This window comes from Psammomys obesus, unplaced genomic scaffold (assembly GCF_907164565.1).
Source record: "Psammomys obesus unplaced genomic scaffold, mPsaObe1.curated_primary_1811, whole genome shotgun sequence".
Lineage (NCBI taxonomy): Eukaryota > Metazoa > Chordata > Mammalia > Rodentia > Muridae > Psammomys > Psammomys obesus.
The window spans coordinates 13132094-13144887 of NW_026596039.1; the positions used below are offsets into that span (position 1 = coordinate 13132094).

Here is a 12794-nt window from a genome sequence, read left to right on the forward strand (position 1 = left end):
CAAACAAAGTGCACACCAAATGAGAGAGAAATGCTAACCACCCCTATTTGTTCATTATACATTACATACACACATGTAAAATGATCATTATGCCTAGAAATATACACAATTAAAATAATAATTAAAGTAAGTTATACCTTAAAAAATCTTCCACTATCTGTTACATGTAAAAGCAAATGAAGTAAGATCAATAATTATGACTTTCTGGCACCCTGGAATGTGTCAATATGAATTTGGGAAGTGTCATAGTTTTAATCAATGAACTCACCCACAACTCCTTTTCCACCCTGCCTGCCTGTGCATCCTTTTAAAGCTGCGCTTAACGTCCAAAAGCTATGCATTTCCTTTTTCTGTGTGGAGGCTGTGTTCCAGGGGCTGTGTTTTATTTCTAATAAAAGGCTCCCAAAAGGAGCCTAATATCAGAAGAAAAACACAGGTCCTCCCAGTCTTTGGATCTCCTTTCTCTGCAGGATGAGTAGGTCCTAAAGCTTGCGCAGGAAGCCTGGAGGCACTTCAAGGGTGGAAACAGCTGGATCTGTTTGTCTATCAAAGGGAAATGTAACCAAAACATATGGGGGGGGGGGGGTGTTGCTTTCAAGATGGGGATGATTCTGAACGAAAATGATTCCTCGTCTTCAGCTTAAACTTCTGCAAATTCCCTGTTGAGGGGGAGACTTGAATAATATACTCGCTGATCTAAACCATCTGTCTTCAAAGAAGCTCAGCTTGTCTGAAGAGACTAAGTTATGTTCTACCAGGAAGGTTCCAACTGTACCTGCAGCCAGGTTTGTGGCTAGACACAAATTGATGCTGAAGCTTCGGGATCTCCCGGGACACTAGATTTTTGGAAAGTACCTAAAGTAAGCACACTATATATTAGGAAGAATAGCAATTATTTATTGAGTGTTTATTATGCACAAGGAACAACATAAAGAGATTTAAGATGGCCTCTGTTTATATCCATTATCCAAGCTATATCTCTCATCAGAAATGTAAGGCAATAATCATAATTCTTACCTCTCTCTTCATCCACATGTATAGATTCTTTCAAATCCAGTCCTTAGCTCCTCAAAACTGGAGCTTAGGACTGTCCTTGGGATACTTAGGTGGGTGGTAGACATGCCTTTTGCCTTCAGAGATGGTCCACATATTTTCCCTAGGGCTCAGTTTTGCTGAGTGGGTAAAAGTACAAGTTTATACGGGTTACACGTTAGCCTGGATAAAAGCAGCCCAGTGGCCAGCTAACAAAACAGTCCCATTACAGATATCCGTGAACCACAGTCCTCTCTAGGAAAAATCTTGTTTTGGGGGTCTTTAAGATGGCTCAGTGGGAAAGGCACTACTGGTCAAACCTGGTGGCCTGGGACCTACAGTGTGAAAGAAGTGATTTCTGCATGTCCTCGTCTGATTTTCACACATGCTTCCATGGCACTTATAGGTTCTCTCTCCCTCTCCCTCAACATATATATATATATATAATATATATACATATATATAATATATTAAAATATATTTTAAATATACTTAAATATATAACAATATATTAAAATGTATTTTAATTAAATATATAAAAATAAATATTTTAAATATATTCAAATGTATTTAAATATTTGCTTATATTTAAATTATATATTTTAATTAAAATATATTTTAATGTATATTTAAATATTTTATAATATATATATATATTTAAAACTCATTCTCATTTCACAGCCCATGAGAAGAATTAATTTTATTAAATCCATTAGAGGTGTTTGATTTTTGTGTAATATTACTAATATTTCTTATTGCTTGCTTCTACATTTTCATGATTAACACCGACTCCCTGTGTGGATTTTACCATCATCGACTTTGGTATTGTTTACTTACTGACCTTTTAATCATTGACACTGAGATGTGGTGAGTTCTCTGAATATTGGCTTTAGGGACGTGTTTCCTTAACCTCTAGATCACTGGGCTTTTAAAATTTCATGGTGTGTTAGTTTCAACTCTTCTCTTTATATACAAATGTGTGTGTATGTGCCTGTGTGTATAACAAAAAATTTTATATATATACACAATTTGAAACATATTTCATGTTACAAAAAGGAACATGTTTGACACTGTGGAAACTCAGTTGTTTCCCCTAAAGCAAGTTCCTAGTCCATTTAATTTGTCAGCCAGAATTTTTAAAAATAATTTATTTATTTTTATTTTATGTACATTGGTGTTCTGACTGCCTGTGAGAGGGTGTCAGGTCCCTTGGAACTGGAGTTACAGACAGTTGTGAGCTGCCATGTGGGTGCTATGAATTGAACCCAGGTCCTTTGGAACAGCAGCCAGTGCTCTTAACCACTAAGCCATCTCTCGGGCACCCTGTCATCCAGAATTTTTATCAAGAGGAAGACATTATTTTAACTATTTAGAGTTCTTAGCTCTGAAGAATGTGTGTGGATTCCCATCCCATGAGATGTGTGCAGTCAGACATGTGCCCTTTAACATCCTCTGCACATACTCAAACTGAGGTCCTGACTCCAAATGCCACCGGAAGCAAACAAGGCTGAGGACACTGCGTGCGACTGTTAAGTCTCAGTCCATTCATTTGGCAGTCGAGCTCTTTGCTCAGTTTGTGCAGATGCTCCACTCATACCTGTCCCATCTCACCCTCCAGTCCTCTCCGCATGTTTCTTCCAAATCTGGTAGTTTCCTAGATTCAGCCTGCTCCTCAAAGTCTTCTTTAAGGGTCATCCATTAAATATTTCTTCCATCAAAATTCTCAGCACATATTTTGGTTCTCGCTTCAGTTCTTGGAGCATCTGTAGTTTCCACTACGCTTTCACGCTCATCATTACACGCTGTTCTCAACCATCTCTTGAATTAGTGGCTTTTCATGAGTGGTATCAAATACTGAGTGTCTTACCTCTCGTTCACAATGGTAAGCTCCTTTAGAGCCCTAACAGCGACACTCTACTTCTTTGCAAATTCTTCACACCCTGTAATTATCACATGCTCACAGTAGACAATAATTATTGAATCAGTTCCCTTAGCTTCTTTATATAGGTTCAGATCTAGCCTTACCAGGCTAATTTTTCTCTTCTCTTTCTTGCTAGTGGCAGATTCTGGTTACAAAAAGATACTCTTTTTGCCTTTCCGTTTATTTTGCCTTTCTGTCTCCACCTGAGTAAAATAGGAATAGAATTTCTCATGGTACTGAGAGGGTTAAATTAGATAATGTATAAAAATGTCCAGCCAAGCGTGGGTTCAATGTTTCAACATGTATGGGCTTGTTTCTGTATTCTTTAGGTTCTATCATATCTTACAGGTTTATTTTTTCCTTGTGGACTTATAGTTCTTATAAAGGTCATAAAAATCTTTTGAAAAGGTTACTGATGCTATGGAAAAACAAGAGTAGAAATGTGTCAAGAACACTCTCTTCATGTTAAAAAAATTATCTTACTTTCCTTTTCAGTTTCTGCTCATGATCCTCTCCTCATTTGTGGGATATTTTCCCCTGTGGCATAACTTCAGCATCATTCTGTCTTTCCCCGTCATCATCTCTTCTCCAACCCTTATAAAAACAACTCTCTACCTACTAATTTGAATCTTTTTTTCTCTTCCTAGTCCCTAAGCTTCTTTCTTCCCATTCAGAATTCTGTGGAAGCTGCTTTTGTGAAGGAGGCTTACTCTTGGTCTTTAGCATCTCACATCCCATGCTCTTCCCTGTGTGTGAAAGGAGTTCATCTTGGTGAGAACCATCATTAAGCTTGTGTTCCTCATTTTGTCATCTAATTTGATAATCTGATGTCCTAATCCAATTGCTTTGCTGCCCCAAAGTCCTATTTCACTTGACCAAATCGCATAACATTTCACACTTCTGGCCACTTGCTTCGACACGTGGTCCTCCCTTGGGTCCTGAGACACTGCTCTCTCATGATCATCTCCTGGCCATTCTACAGGCCTAGTAAACATTGTTCTTTCCCATTTCTTTAGTTCTGGGCCCCTCTTTTTCATATGCTCTGTGCTCTGATTGATTGGTTTAGTTAAATTCATTACTCCTAGAGCCTCAAAATTCCATCTTTACACCAATACCAATATTGGTATATTAGGTCACTCCGGACTGCTGAGGCCCATATGTGAACTTTAAAGCTCCTGGTAGAAATGCTTATTTAGGTGCCTGTGTGCCTTAAAATGAACATGGCCGCAGGTGAATTTTTTTTCATACCATTGATATTTTCTGTGCCTTGCCCGCTTCAGTTGAAGGCATGCTGAACTCATCCCAGTTGCTCCCGGTTGCTGCTTAGAGTAATTTTTTATTAACCCCCCCACTCCCACCATCTTTAAAACCTTTAAAACCTTTAAAATCTCGAAATTCGTTGACTGTTGCAGCTCTTCAAAACTGGCCTCTCTTTTTCATCTTTTCAGCTTCCTATCTCTTAATGGTAGTTTTCAAAAACTGCTTTTCACCTTTCTTCCTTCCCCATGCATTTCTTTAGTTAGAATAGGAATGGTAGTTTTAAATTAATCAATTAAATCCTCATCTGATGAGGACCTAATTTTACTTAAAACCATTCAATGACACCTTGCTGACAGCTGGAAAGGGCTGAAACTCCTTGACTCAACCTTCATACCCCAAACACTCCAACTTTTCTGTATTGTCTATCATCCCACCTATGATATGCCTCATTTTTTTTCTAATTGTCACTGTGTCCTGACAATCCCTTCTTGCAATAATGCCACTTACTCAGATTTCCTTAAACACTGTTTGCATCGAATAAATCCTGTGATAGTGGGCAGCTGGGGTGATTGGGATGAAGACTTTAAAAACGCTTACTTATTCCTCCTAGAAACAAAGCCTTTTTCAAGTATGAGGAGGGACTCAAAGATTGTAAAGTGTGTGTGTATGACAAGGTTGGAGATAGTCTGCAGTTTGGGGCCTATGGAAGGGGCCCAGGGTATTAGGTAAGAAGTGATGGCTCTAGGGGCTGGTGGATGGTTCCATGGTTGCTGAGTCAGGGGCTTGCCAACAAGCAGAACAGTTTCACTCTGAAGGTGGATCAACAACCTAATTTAGCTAAAATAAATAAATAAAAGGAAACATTGCTCCGATGATTAAAGGATGTGACTGAGCATCACAACACACGGAGTTTTTGAGTCCTTATTTGCTATGCATGGTGTTAGGGGGTTTTACAACATTCTTTTAGTGTTCATGGAATTAGGATATAGGTCCGCACCATCATCAGGCCTTATTTTACAAGGTAAAAAAGTGGAAGTGTACATGCTAAAACTGCCTAACATCACAGCACTGTGGGATAGAGCCAGGATTTGAACCCAATGCTCTAGTCGTGAGCTCATATTCTTAGGTATGTTGGAGCAGAGGTAGAGGCAAGAGTGAAACCAGGAAGAAGAATAAGGATCAGAGTGGGAGCCCACTATGAAACAGAGAGGAGGTTAATGCCTCTTTTTATAGTTAGCTGCACACATGTTCATGTACATATATATGTAGGTTTATACACATACTCAGAATGTACACATATTACACACACACACACACACACACACACACACACACACACACACACACCCTTGCTGATGCTAAAACCCTTCCCCAAGTGATATGGGTACCTCTATGGGCCACATTCACTTTTTTGTTTTTAATTGTCATTATGCAATATTTCTGGCACTCTGGCTTTAGCTTATTTTGCCTACTCTTCCGGGATATCTGTCTTCAGTTATGCTCATGTTCTTGCTGGTTCATTCTATCCCCAGTACTTCTAGACATCCATGTTGTGGGTCAGGAAAATGCTTTCTTTTCTGCATCGGCCCTTTCTTGCAGCAGGATGGGCTTCAGTGGATCATGTGGCCTAAAACGTTACAGAGCCTTCTCTCCCCAAAAACCATGTAAGTGGCAAATACATCTGGGTTAGAAAGGCTTCAAGAATAGGTGATGTTCCGACACCCTTGACACCCTTATGATTGTAATATGTCAGGCCTTGCTGCAGACCCATCCCACTTGGTGAATTTCCTTTTCGGTTCCTTCCTGCACTATGATTTCCATTGTATCCTTGCTGTTCCTCAGTGATGACAGCTGAGATGTCTGAAACTCAAAAGTGGACATTGTTCAGGCATTTATTCCCAGGAGGCTCTTAGGTCTTATCGGTCCACGTTTCCTCAGGGAGTGGGGGAGAGGGAAAGGGGCTCAAATGACACTTGGCCGGAAGTGTATGCTTCTCCTGCAGGAAGGTCGCAGCACTGTCAGCTTCCGGGCAGACAAGGGTAAAGCTCAGAGTGAAAGGTTCTACCTCTCTCAGGAACAGCAGTCACTGGACTGAGAAGGGTGCACAATGGAGCCGAGATCTGTGCCAAGAGGCCTCCAGTTCAGCCAGAGGTGCAGAAGAAAAGATTTCTCTGTAATAAGTGTTATTACTCTTTTAGTTGAGTTGCTAACACCAGGCCAGTTGGTAGGGAGAAGCTCAGGGCTTTGAAATCAGAGTGAGGCAGCAACACGGGCCCAGCCTTCCTTGGACTAGTCGGTGGTTGCTTAGAGAACAGCCAGTAATGGAGGCCTGGAGCTCCGAAACTGAGGACCAGTGGTGGCAAAGATCCTTGCTGACACTCTGGTGAAGGGCGAAGTTCCAAAGCTGGAGGTGATACCACAGTGTTACAGCACTTCAGTTAAGCAACATTGCTAAAGGCAGAGGGCGCAGACAAACACCCCTGCCAACGACTGCTCCATTGTGGTCATCAACCAAGGCAGCTATGGCTGCCTTGGCTATAAGCCAAGCCCAAGGGTCCACCAGTAAATCCTTCAAGGAGGAGGGGAGCCCTTCTTTTCCCAGGGTAAATGATGAGTCTCAGATGATGTTTGGTGCAAAAAATGGTGATGATCCCCTTTATTTAGTGTAAAACAGGGACATGGGCAATATGAGGGGTTTTGTGTTTGATTCGATTGGTTTAGGAGTACCAGGGATACTTCATTTACATGCAGCAGCACAGTCCTCATAAGAAGGGGAGCACAGTACTTAATTATTCTATGAGCATCGGAGGTGGGGTGGGGAGAGGAAAGAAATTCAGGTATGGAAAAGGTCACTGGTTGAAAACTAAGGTACCAAGACATCTCATTAGCATGGAGGGTGTTTCAGGAATCCCCAGGTGGTCACCGAATGGGTTTCTTATTGTGAAAGGTTTGGCCTGTGATCTCCCTGAAGGCTATGTGAAACTCCTTAGAGAATCTGGGGTTTTCATTTTCCCAGATCAGGTGGAGAGGAGGGAACCTAGCTGAGGAATGGAGTCTGTCATTTTAGCATAGAGCTCAGGGGCTTTCTGGTAATGCCGGACTTCGACCTTAACAGCAGGGTCCAACAAGCTCTTATACAAATCAGTGATTTCAGATGTGTTTGTGTGTGTGTGTGTGTGCTCACCTGTGTTTGTCTGCACACATGTATATGCACACACTCTTATGCTTGCACATATGTGCAGGCTATTAACTGCTTTCTAAGATGGGGCTTATGTGTGTCCCTTGAGACTTTTGATGAACATAACTGGTCAGTTACTACCTTGGAGGCTCACAGTTACTTCTAGCTTCCTATAGTTTATCATGGTGAGAAGTCTTTTTCTGGTGGCAGAGGGTGTCTGTCCTGAGACCCTTTAGGTCCAGAATTCTTAAATTGGAGCTGTGGAGCACCACGGTAGGCCAAGAGAAGTACCAGAGGTTCTGGCAACACTGTCTGCAAACCGAGCTCTGGGAACAGCTCAGATCACTGTTTTACTCTTCACAGGATGCCGTTTTGCTCCTGTGGTCCTGTGTCCTAAGTCCTCAGCAAGGAGTTTAAGGTATTCTTTAAATCACCCTAAACTTGTCTTTCCAGATTCTTTCGTACCACTATCTCTTACACATCTGAGTATTCAGCTAGCCAAAACAATGCTATTTTTCACAGACCCATTTGTGTGTGTGTGTGTGTGTGTGTATTTTTGTCTTTATCTGTACTCTTCCTAGAATGCTGTTTTTTCATCTAACCATGTTTTTGCAGGTCTCATTTATCACTAAGGGGATAGTAAGTGGCTAGCACTTTCCTATGAGTTGTGTCTGTCATTGACTGAGAGACTATCAACTGCAAGCTCTGTGTCCAGAATTGCATTGACACAGTACATGTATGACTTCATTTGACTTGAAGGGCTTCCTGGAGAGACCCTTCCCTTCTGTGAGCTGTATTCCCACAGTACCACAGTGCCCTACCATTTCCAAGTTTGTATTTGAACATTCAGCTACTCATTAAGTTTGATTATGGGACCAAAATACATATATTACTTCTGTGGTCATTTGTGGAAACATGGAATGGTAAAAACTTGAGTCAGCCCAATGATGTAGTCCCTGTCAGGGTCAGAGGAGGTGATGTGCTGTCTCATAGTTTGGTTCTTTTGCTGTAAATGAGTGCCCTGTTTGCACTCATTTTAATGTTTTCTTTTCCCTTTTACATTTTTGGCTTTCTTCTAGTAATTTAGCACTTTAAATTGTCCCCAAGCATTGTGATGAGTTTCTGTCCAGTGTCTTTCCTGAGTACAAGAAAGCTGTCATATGTTTAAGTCAGCAGTTCTCAACCCATGGGTCATGATCCCTGTGGGGTGTCAAACGACCCTTTCACAGGGGTCGCGTATCAGACATCCTGCATATCAGATATTTATACTGTCATTCACAACAGTAGCAAAATTACAGTTATGAAGCAGCAACAAAAATAATTTTATGGTTGGGGGGACACCATAACTTAAGGAACTGTATTAAAGGGTTGCAGCCTAAGGAACATTGAGAAGTACTGTGTGAGATAATCTTGTTGAGCTCTGAGTTATGGTGCTGTTGGACATTGGCTCAGTGTTAATGAACCAATAATATAGGACGTGTGGAGAAAAGAAGGGGAAACTGGCTGATATGGGCATGATGCCATTTCCCAAAGGGCTAAAGTACTATCTCTTACATGGTGATGCTATGGAGGAGATAGAAAAGCAGCTGGATTTGTGAATTCAGCATAGTGGACACAATGGTTGTGAGGCCAAAAGCCAAGACAATTTATAGTCATGCTCTCTGGGGTCAGGAGAACGTGAAGCTCTTCTTGGCTAGCATTGCTTGGCTGCTGCACGTGTTCTGAGAGGCAATACACTGTGAAAGATGTTAAACTTGCAGATGAGGCAGATTCTGCAGCTCTGGATACCAAAGAAGAGATTACAAAATACTTGCAAAGCCTCATATTGAAAAGGGTAGTATGCACGTGTAGGCTTTCCATGCCGATGAGATTGGCTTATTTTACAAGGAAGTTGGCAAATGAACCTGTATTGCAAATGGTGGTTCAGCTGAATGTGACCAGAGATTCCCAGGAACCTGATCTTTTATTTTCCAGCAACAGAGTTGGTTAATTCTGTATACCCAATGGCTTCATAGACCACAACTGCTCCTAATAATGTGAATTGACTGGACTTTGTTTTATACTTTTTGATACAGACTTTAATACCTATACTGAAGAGAAGAGACTTCATGACCCTCCTTCAATCATTGCATTATTTCATATACTCTTTTAAAAATTCCTGCCCTCAAGTTTTAGAGGATTGTTTTATAAGACCCCCTCTCCAGTAGGAAAGGGGCATGATACAGAACAGGAAATTTGTCATTCAGTGCGGAGGCAAACAAGTAAACAGAGTTGCCACAGTGATTCAGGAAGGCACAGAAGAGGGATTGTGATTCTTCAAGGGATTAAATATAGTTCACAGCCTAGACACTGGACGGCTGGATGTGCTGCTTAAATATCTAATGAATGTAGGCTGTGTCATTGTCTCATAGAGTCTTTGCCTCTCTACAGCTGGTTATCTATCTATTTATCTTTTCAAAGAGCTATAATGTATGATTTGGGTAAATATCGAGACAAATGATGTATATTTTTTTACTACCAATCATATATATATATAATTCAAGAGAAAGTAAGGCCTTAGACCAGCGGTTCTCAACCTTCCTAATGCTACAACCCTCTAATACAGTTCCTTATGCTGTGGTGACCCTAGCCAGAAAATTTTCATTGCTACTTCATGACTGTAATTTTGCTACTGTTATGAATCATAATATCAATATCTGATATACAGTATATCTTATACTGCATATAAGACCCATGTAAAAGGGTCATTCAACCCCTAAAGTGGTTGTGCTCCACAGGTGGAGAAGCACTGCCTTAGAGGAAGAGAATTATGTGGAGGCACCACTTTGTAAAGTTGTCGGCACAAAACATAGAGTAACACTGACCTGCACAGGGCAGGTGCGGCCAAGGATGGCTGCCATAAATCCTACACCAACTGCCCACCACATGGGGATGCTCAGCCTAGCACGTTTGTTAGTGTACCATGGAAAGCAAGATTATTGCCCTTGTGACCTTTCTCACTCCGGCAGCTTGGCCACACCACACCAGGTCTAACTAATGATTGTGGTTTGGATGGAAACTCTGTAGTCAGAAAATGAGTCACATTCTTTTCCATTCTTTTTTTGGCCAGGAGTGAATACAATTAGTGATCTATTCAGCCATTACGAATACTTCTGCTAGTCTATTTAGATGAAGACTTTAACGTTTGCTGGAAAAGCTCTGGCTGATGTCCAAGAAGGGCTGCACTTGTAAACCATCAGTTTTATCTTTTAAGGGAGGAAATTGGACAGAAACATCCACTTTAAGGGAGAAAGGAGAATGGAGATGGGTTAGCCTTTAGATTTTTTTCTTCACAGCTTTCTCGTGTGGATTTTAGTTTCATCCACTAGACCTCTGCTGTGATTCCTGGACCCTTCCAGATTCACTGCTGAATATTCTACTCTCCTCTGTCCTCAGGTAGCTAGGCAGCTGCTTTGTGATTATCAGTGGGAAGGCCCTGGGGCAGCAGTATCCTTCTCCATTGCTATGTTGGGTGCTCCAAGTGAAGAAAGGCCTGGACCTTGAGGAAGTAAAGGCTCATGAGCAAACTGACTACCGTAGTTTTGGCCAGTAGAGGGAATCCACATACTGTTATGTGAAAACACCAGACATGCGTAGATGGAGGACAACAGCTGTGGCTGCTTCCTCCCACTCTGGGGCAATTGCAGGCTGGCCCGGGGTGCCTCTCTCTTGGCTTTTTATCAATCTTTTTCTTTGTCTCTTGGGTTTTCTCTCAGTTTGGGAGAGAGCACATCACCTTCCTCACCATTTCTCTGCATCCCACTTGGTGTTTCTGAATCATATCCTAAAGCTGGATGTCAAAGCCAATTCTTTTTTTATGTGGGGATGGCTCCTTCTCCCTTTGTTTTAGACTGTGACCGAAACTCACTTCTTAAATTTATTTTTTATTTATTATAGTTTGTTCACTTTTTATCCCAGCTATTGCTCCCTCTTTCATCCCCTCCCAATCCTGCCCTACCTCTCTATTCTCTTCCCCTGCCCTTCCCCCAGGCAACTGATAGGTGAGGTCCTCCTCCCCTTCCATCTGATCTTAGCCTATCAGATAAATTATATTTACTTAGAAGCATTCAGAATGTCAACAAAACAGCCACTTTTTTTTTTTTTGCAATTACAGAGTGGTATTTAGTTAACAGAACAACAATTATCTTCATATAAGCTACATCACAGACAACTGAAGATGAAAAAACGAAAACAAAACAAAACAAATCCCTATCACTCCCACATATAACTAATTTGTGCTGTGCACCAGCGACCTCTTTAAATTTCCATGCCCTTTACAACCCCCAGACTGAACCAGGCAAGGTTAGTGGCCATTGAAAATACCACCAGGACAGGGCTGCCTAAAGACACTTTCAGTAGTGTGTTAACTATATAAAGCATGACACTGTACAGCTTAAAAGCAAATCTTACACAGCCTTACATTTCAAATTTTTTTAAAAGGTGTGAGTTGTATACAGGGGGATAAATGCTTTATAGACAAGAAAAAATAACTTCACTAGAACCAACTTATTCATCATCATCATCTTCATCTTCCTCCTTTCCTTCCTCCTCCTCCTCCTCCTCTTCATTCTCCTCATCACCTTCCCCTTCCTTCTTTTTCTTGCTCTTTTCAGCCTTGACCATCCCCTTTCACAGCATCAGGTCTTCCTTTAGGACTGTAGGCAACAGTATCCTTTTTGTATTTCTCCTTCAGCTTGGCAGCCTTCTGTTCATAGGGCTCCGTGTTGTCCACAGCAGTGTTGTTCCACATCTTGTCTAGTTTCTTTGCAACATCACCAATGGATAAGCCAGGGTGCTCTCCTTTGATTTTTGGGCAAGACACAACAAGAAGAAGGCCAAAGGAGACCTTTTGGGTGCATAGGGGTCCTTGAACTTCTTTTTGGTCTCCCCTTTTGGGAGGATGTAGGTTTTCATTTCTCTGACATAATGAGCCTTGTCAGCCTTTGCCATGCCTTCAAACTTCCTCTTTGCTTTAGCAGACATGGTTGTTTACCTTTCTGAGACTTCTTGGAGAACTCTGAAAAGCTGGCAGAAGCATCCTGGGGCTTCTTGCGCTTCTCCCAGCAGATTTTTATAAAGAAGCATATGAAGACATTCTGCCTCTCTGCTTCTTAGGATCTCCTTTGTGCATGTTTAGTTGCTTTTCGTCTGTGAGGCACAAAGTCGCCCAGTGCCCATCCGGCTTGCACTTGCTCCAGCACTGTCGCTATGGAGCTCGGTGTACTGAAGTGACTGAGGCCTCACTTATTACAAATCTCATTCCATGCCCACTCTTTTTCTCAAAGGATTATCAACTCGAAGGTAGGACATTGCTATTCACTTTTTTCATATATAGGTTAGAGAATGCATGGTCTCTAATTTGGT

The 12794-nt window shown here is 41.4% G+C and overlaps 1 pseudogene; it reads right to left on the minus strand.

The window, feature by feature from the left end:
• Positions 1-11936: 11936 nt before the first annotated feature.
• Positions 11937-12561, minus strand: LOC129687753 (high mobility group protein B1-like; annotated as a pseudogene).
• Positions 12562-12794: the final 233 nt, after the last annotated feature.